This window comes from Lupinus angustifolius, chromosome LG10 (genome assembly GCF_001865875.1).
Source record: "Lupinus angustifolius cultivar Tanjil chromosome LG10, LupAngTanjil_v1.0, whole genome shotgun sequence".
In the NCBI taxonomy this organism is placed as follows: Eukaryota; Viridiplantae; Streptophyta; class Magnoliopsida; order Fabales; family Fabaceae; genus Lupinus; species Lupinus angustifolius.
The window spans coordinates 12,785,632-12,794,204 of NC_032018.1; the positions used below are offsets into that span (position 1 = coordinate 12,785,632).

Consider the following 8,573-nt stretch of genomic DNA (forward strand, 5'->3'; position numbering starts at 1 on the left):
ATATAACACGGTAAATAACTACCTAGTTGGACAGAACAGTTGGGTAATCGATTACACCTTATTAGTAATCGATTACTACCTGTTAACATCAATTTCTTAGTTGGACAGTAAGTTTGGGTAATTGATTACATCGATTAAGCAATCGATTACTGAGAGTTGTTACACCAGTTTTTCATATTCAAACCACACAGCTTTCAACTCAAACGAAATGGTTTCATTCTAAAAGAATCCTACCTTTTTATAGAGGTATTCTGGTTGATTGAAATGTCTATATAAAGACTTTGAAACTCATTTGAAACAACAAGAGTACACAATTTCATAACATAATTCAGTTTGAAATCACTCACTAAAACTACAATTTTCTGAAATACTTGTTCTACCCTATAGTGCAACTTGTTCATAACTTTCAGAACTTAGATTTGTAAAGTTGCCTTAAGTGTTATTGCAAGTTATTCAAACCTTGTGAGCATTAGTACTAAAGTATATATTGAGTTATTGGATTGCAAGAGTTTATAACTTCAAAATCTTGTAAAGGTAATTCATTGTCATTGTTAAACATATTCTTCATTCAAAGTTGTGAATTACTTTCTTTCACAGGGTGTGATAAGAAAGGGGATAAAGTCACTTGGAAATGAGGTTTTCCAAAGAGTGGTATAGGTGATAGAGAGTGAGTAAGGTACAAGGGAATCTCGGGGTGAGAAATTGTAATTACTACTCTTAATATCTAGTGAATAAATCTCTTGTGCTGCAAGAGTACTGGACGTAGCCTTCGATGGACAAGAAGGTGAACCAATATAAAAACATTTGTGTACTCTCTTCTCTTTATCTCCTTACATTTATTTGATTATTTCTGCATATTATTTTTAAACAACTAATTCACTTTCCTCTTAATTGTCATCTCAGTCTTACACAGATCAATATGAAAAGTAAAAGCAGATATGAAAAACCAAGCAATCTAGTTTTATTGCAAAAAGCCGAAAACCATAATCATTAAGTAGCACAGACACAGACAAACCAGGATAAATATTACAAGTTTACAACACTGAGATTATATGTTACATAATAAGTAATACAGTGTGTGACTAGTCAAAGACATTAAAATCAAACCCCAACAACCTAAGGGAGAAGCAGTAACAATCATGCTATGCTTATATCAGTCTTATGCCAGCCTTGTAATTCAGCAGCATTCCTCACAGAGCCAGCAGCAGCACAGAGCAAATAGGCTGAAGTTTCAACAGAAAAATAAAGATTAGTATCTATGCAAATAAATTTATTGAGAGGCTAGAGTATATTATGCTGATCAAAGTCATTGTTTAGTATTCTAGTGAATATCTCTAGTACTAAGTAAAAGCTTTTCATCATATCTAATAACTTCAATAAAAAAAACATTGAATTTGTGATCAATTCAAGTTTTAGTTAATTATTATAAACTCTATAAATGCTTATATTCCTTTATGCCTTTCCCTTGTAATAATCATTAAGGACTAGATGCTTACCATCCCTCAATGAAACCCCTCTCTCCTTTCTTCTTAGTACTAGAGGAAAACTTTCTTTTGGTGGGAGGATCCTCAGTTGGGTATCCTGAAATCAAAGAACAATAAAGAAAAAATGAGTTCTGTAAGATATTCAAATTAAATAGGCCATGTTTGTGCATATATATATATATATATATATATATATATATTGAGAGAAAGTGGTGCTGTGTGTATAAGGGAACCTGGTGGAGGCTTGTTAACTTGGGTCTCTTGCTTCTGCATTTTGGAAAATGAAAAAATGAATTGTATAAGATCTTCAGTGAGCAATTAAATCTAGTGCTTTAATTGCACTTGTGTCAAGATATGTTTCTGTAGTGTATGATCTTATAGTTGTTGATATATATACCCTCATGATGTGATGCTATTGCTCTACATATTTTTCATGTTAAAATATAAGGGTTTTATTTTGCATAGTTCACAAAACACCTTTTCTATGTTTGCCAGTTATAGTTGGTTGGTTGAACCTTGTGATTATGCTTTTCTTGAAGCTACTTTTATGACTTTATACTGTGTCTTTTGGAAAAACTATTTCCAAACAAAAAGCTGTTGTTCACCCACACAAGTTTATTCGGTTGGCTAATCCATCCGCATGGATTCTTGTAAACTAAACTTTGCTGAATTTATTCTTCTATTAACTTTCTAATACCATTTAAACTTATAGCCCTACTTATAACGCTTTTTCTTGGAACTTTTCACATGTGCTCCATATTAGAAAATTAGCATATTGTTGATATTATATAAGATGGAAAGGCAACCATAATTTTTTTCCACTTAATTAGATCTGAAAGCAAAATAAAAGGTGCCATTTTATTATTCTTCATTCTGATTATGAATTTTGATTCTTTGCTTAGCCCTGAGGACAAGAAAAAAGCAGTGAGACACAAACTACAGAAGAATAATAAAAGGCTATATGGGACACAAAGTATTGGATGATTTTGTCATCGATTTCACACTGATTTACGCATGAAACCCACTTACATGTGTAATCAATTTTTTGAAGAATATGTCCTCTTCAATTTGGAGTTAATGTTTGGTTGTTATTGTATATTTAACTTTTACATGGTAAAAGTAAGATAATCATAAGCCATGTCATCTGGATTTATTTAATCGGTAAGTTACTTATATATAGTAAGTGACCGACAACAATTATTATTGTAAACTAGTAGAATCCTCATTCATTTACATGGGGTAATGTATTTTGAATTTGTCTCTCTAAGCCATAAGGAATAATTATTTTCAAATTTTTTTATTTTGAAATTGATATATCCATGAATGTTCTTCATTATTTAACTTGCAAAGTTTAAATATATACAATATCATAATGTAGAAGAACTTGATTTTAAGATGTGAAAGACCAAAAATTGTAGATGAATATAAAAATTGATGATTTAATATGTTAAATAATTGGCCTTCAATAACATTACATATTAGGAGTGTTCGCGGTCCATTTGGATCGGTTTTTAAGCAAAAAATCATCTGATCCAAACACATAATTAACCTACGGTCTGGTCCGTCTGAAATATTTATATTAAGATGTTTGATCCAGTTTGGTCCAAATATTATATGCGGTTTCGGTTTTGGATCGTTTTTTTATAAAAAAATAAAATTGCACATACACTCAAAACTAATAAAATTTACTAAATATTAAGCACACAATAGCAAAAAAATAGTGTCCAACAACATAAAACAATATTAAAAAGTGTCAAACAATATTAAAAGTAAACAACAACAAAACAAAAATAGCAAGACTCTAACAATAAAGTAAATAACAACAACAATAATAGTAGAAGTTGCGACAACAAAGCAAGATAAGACATAAATAATTTAGACAATGAGGAACAATTTAAGAGTTGGACATATGGTTAAGTGTGGAAGATACGTATAAGGATATACGCTTAAACAATTTTGGTCCGGACTGGATCCAAGAGGTGGAACCGAAAACCGGCTCTTTAATAAAAAATTCAAATACAATCCAAACACTTTCAGTTTTTGTGGTTTCGGTCTATTTTGGATCAGTTTTTAGTTTTATTTTTGTATTCCTTTTCATTACATAATATTATTACGTTTAAAAATATTTGTATCAACTTAATAACTGTTTGAATTGAATTATCAATACTTTTTTACTTAGAATTAAACTCAAAACATATTCATTTATTTGATCAATAATTTCAATAGTTGATATAAATATTGTCTTTGTTTATAAAAACTCTTCATTCTTTTAGTGTTCTTATAGATTTGGATAAGTACTTTGAACTATGACGTCTATTAAGATATCAAAATTAACAAATATATATCTCATTAGGTTGGGAATGACATAGTTATGAGAATTGTAAAGAAAAAATAATTAGTATAATTTGAACTAATACAGACCAATAGTTACGAGAATTATATTTTTTTTGTGCGAGTGTGTATGTACAATTACCAATAGTTTATTATAATATTTTGAAACTGTATCATTGTCTTGATTATATGTCAGTAAATTATATATCTTCATCCATACAATTTTACACAAGAATCTTTCAATGATATGCAAAGAATGATAGATGACATGTAAAATAATTAAATGATATTAATTGAGAATATTTTAAAATCTATTTAAATGTGTAATTACTATATATTCTATTGAGTATATTTAAAATATTTTTCCAAAGTTTCATAACAACTTTAATATACAATTTTAAAGTAAAAACTAAATCATCATAATTAATGCCCACAATTCCTTAATTCTAGGAAATGAAGCATTTGAGAACTATCAATTTTTCTTCTACTTAGTGAAAGTGTCAAGTGTCAAGGATTGCACTAGCAATGTTTTGCCTATGTTTTGATGATGGCTCAACAAACAACATGCATAGAGCTCATTGATCATATCTAGACTAGGATATATAAATTGAGTCATTATTATATGTAGTTTGGGATGTGTGTCGTAGTAAGTGAGTATAGGTGAGGTGAACCTAGATGCAAGTCTCTCAAGCTATTATAATTGTCATATTACATTCATGAGACATATTATCTAGTTAATTGTATGGTCATGCATTAATCATCCATGTTATATGTGCATATTAGGCATAATATAATTGCTAAAACATGTATAGAAGTTAAGCATAACATATAAGTAGTTTACCTTTTGAACCACATGTTTTAACATGCTGGTTAATCGATTAACGTGGTGACTTAATCAATTAACTCAACTGTTTTTTCCTGTTATATCAGTTTTTCTGTTGCAACTGGTTTCTATTTTAATCATGTTGCATTGGTTAATCGATTAACGTGGTACCTTAATCGATTAACATGTCTGTTTTATGTTATAACTGTTTTCTGTTTTAACTGTTTAACTGATTGCAACGATTTGAACTGTCAAAACTGCTTTGTCTAAGTTTAGGCAATTTCCATAGAAGTGTAGCATTGCATTCTATTGTATAGGACTGATTTAGAGAGCATATTTCGTGTTTTACATTCTGTTTTGTAGAGAGAATTACATGGGTGAGGAAGAGAGATTAACATGTCATATTGAATATTGATTCTTTGTTATTTGCATACTATTTTTCATATGCGTAGTCTCATCCTTATCTTGCTCACATGTTCATGCATTATTGATAAAGATTCTTAGAGAGATATCTTGTGATTACTGTTTTTGATTAAATCACATGTATATGATGGCTTGAGTGAATTGTGAGTGGGTTAGTCTTAAGATCTTTCATTGTTATATTTCGAGCATTATTGTGCTTATAATACCTTGCTTTTGTAATCTGTTTTTGTTTGTACTGGATTGATCTCTTGGTGTCTTACCACCACAGAGATAGAGTGATTCTTCACCAAGACTAGGAGGTCTTGAATTGAGAACGAGAATCTTGGCTGGGGCTGGTTCGCGAGAAAGGTTTTCCCAGGCGATAGGTAGAGTCAAACCAAGGATTAGATGTTCTAAATTTCAAGAAAGAAGCGTCCTATGTTTTGTAAATTGAATTTGTGTATGTGATTATACTTGTCTTCAATATAGTGAAGAAGAAAATCTCCCAAGATCAGAAGAGGACGCCTGGATGTAGTTTGTAGTGGACCGCAAATGAACAAGGATAAAAATCCATCTTTGCACGCTGTTCTCTCTTAATATTCTTTACATTTCTTGTTGTTTTAATGCGAGTTAGAAGATGATATTTTACATGATTGTACCCTGTCATATACTTGTTAATATTGCCTAAAAATATCTCATTTATCTCTGCTTATTTGGTTATAAATAACTGTGCAATTAGCTGCTCTGATCATTCTGTTCTGTGTGTGTTAATCGATTAAGCTCACTGGTTAATCGATTAATTGGGTTGTTTCCAAAACTGTGTTTTGGTGTGCGAAGCGGTGATTAATAACCGCTATACCTATTCAACCCTCTTCTAGGTGTGCCTAGGCCACTGATACCTAACAATTAGTATTAAAAATAATTACTTTTATGAAATAAATTAAATATCAATAGATTTCCTTATTAATTGTAACATCATAGTTCATTCTATTAATAATAAGAATGAATTGATGATATTAAAGTTTTTAAAAATAAGTAAATCATATTAAATGAGAATATTTTAATATCTATTTAAGTAATTAGTATTAAAAATTGTTATTTTTATGAAATAAATTCAATAGATATCATTTTTAAATCAGAAATAATAACAACAGATTTCCTTATTAATTGTAATATGATAGCTCATTCTTTCTATTAATAATAAGATTAGATTCATGTTATTTAAGTTTTAAAAAATGATTAAATGATATTAATTGAGAACATTTTAATATCTATTTCAATGCGTAATTGCTACATATTTCATTTACTATTTTAAGTACTTTTAAAATATTTTTTCACAGTTTCATAACAACTTTAAAATATAATTTTAAAGTAGAAACGAAATCATCGTTATTAATGCTCCAAAATCCTTAATTCTAGGAACGTAAATACTTGTGAACTATCTACCTTTCTTCTAAAATATTAAGTATATAACAAAATAAACTCATGCTACATCATCACTTATCACATGTCATATTGTCCTTCATTTTTTCCCTGCTAAATGGTTCCATGATAATCATATGTAACTTCGCACACTATATCTGCCCTTTCTTGATTATAGTAATAATTTAATAAATAATTATTGCATTTGTTATGGCTGCACCTTAAATTCCATTTGAATTGTTATTAACGTCTATGACTTTCTCTTTATCTTTCTATTCAAACAATCTTTATCTCCTAACAATGTTCTTTTTTTCCGGTTTCATTTCGTCTTTTTTTTCATTTCATTATGTCTCTTTTTTATCGTTTTTAAAGTGTATTTTTTATTTATTTTGTGGATCTGATATTTAAAGTACATTTTTCATTGACTTTTTTTATTTTGTAGATTTGTTCTTATTTTATCATTAATTTTTTTGTTTATTTTTTCATTGATTTCATTATTTGTAGATGTGTTCTCACTGATTATTTTATTTTTTAGATATGTTCTTCCAACATTTCTATTCTTTAGTGTCTGATAAGCAAGGGTATCTTCCTAAAGGAAGATCAAACCTTCAAAACTTATGGTATGTACTCAATCTCCATTGATATATACATTCACTTACAATATTACATTTATTTATCTATTTATTTTTTTAATTAATATATTTATCCTCTCATCTTATCTTACCCTCATCATTTTCTATCTTTCTCTCTTCATTTGCAGCTTGGTTCTTTCTTCAAGCATCTCTGCAGATTAACTTTTTCTCTTTGCATCTCTTATTTTATGTATACATTTTTTATTCAAAGAATCAATATTTAAATTTTTTATTTTGCATGTTTCATAAACACTTAGTGCATCCTCCTCTGAAATAAGGTAAGTATCAAGGTTAGTTATTCACACCTTCTTTTTTAGCTTCATGGTTAGTTATTCTCTCACTTATATGTTTTGTATTTTATTTTATTTAGTTTATGATTTTTAATATATATGATGTTTAACACACTCCTTTTCGATCAATATTTATGCTTTTGGAAATTTAATTAAAGATCATTATCTTATTTTATTATTTGCTTAGAAAATTGTATTGTTTTGTCTATCAACAACATAATATAATATATTTGTTATTTGTTTTTGGATTTTGTCATTCCCATGTCATTATTTTTATTTAGTTTATATTTTGTTTAAATTATTTAGGAATTATAAATTTTAGACAATCATCATTATGGAGATAAATTTGAAAAACTATAACTAATAAATTTTGATTGTGATAACCAATTGATTTGATTTATATTTTATTTAAATTATTTATGATTTCTTAATTTTAGGCAATGTTCAGTATAGTGATAAACTTGTTGAATTATAACTAATAAGTTTGTGGAATATTAATAATTAACTTCATTTATATATTATTTTGTTTGAACATTATAAATAATATAATATATGATTTGAAACCCATGAAGAGATAGAATATTTTGAAATTTATGTATCAGTTACAGAAATAGAAGGTAAATTTATAGATGAGTTACAAAATGAAAAGAATCAATTACAATATAAATCAAAACATATCATAAAGAACAAATAAATTGTAAATCAAAATATAATATAACATAAATCATGTGATATATCCATGCGTTAATTATAAAAAAACAAATTCATAATTAACATAATTTGACAGATATCCTTATTTTGTTTCTCCATGCATTGTCAAATCTGAAGATAAGGAATATAAAATAAATCCTTTTATTAGAAATATAAAAAATTATCATAACAATTATGAAATATATAAGGAATATTTGTATCAATTGTGGAATGTATAACATAACTAATGAATATATAAGGAATTTACAATTATATTTTATTGTTGCAATATTAAAATGGAAACAAATACAACACAAGCAAAATATTAAAGATAGTAGATTAAGAAGATTAAAAATCATAATAATAAATATATCTTAGTTACTATTTATCATGTTGTGAAAGGAACTTAAAATATCATAATAATTTTGGAATATATAACAAATCTTTGTAACAATTATAGAATGTACAATAATTAATGAATATATTAAGAATGTATAAT

The 8,573-nt window shown here is 27.6% G+C and overlaps 1 long non-coding RNA gene across 1 annotated transcript; it reads right to left on the reverse strand.

Annotated features, from left to right (window-relative positions):
- Nucleotides 941–1,904, reverse strand: LOC109357831. Its single transcript, XR_002108891.1, has 3 exons — nucleotides 1,718–1,904; nucleotides 1,497–1,581; nucleotides 941–1,223 (listed from the first exon to the last, which is right to left on the reverse strand). It is a non-coding gene; the product is annotated as an uncharacterized LOC109357831 (long non-coding RNA).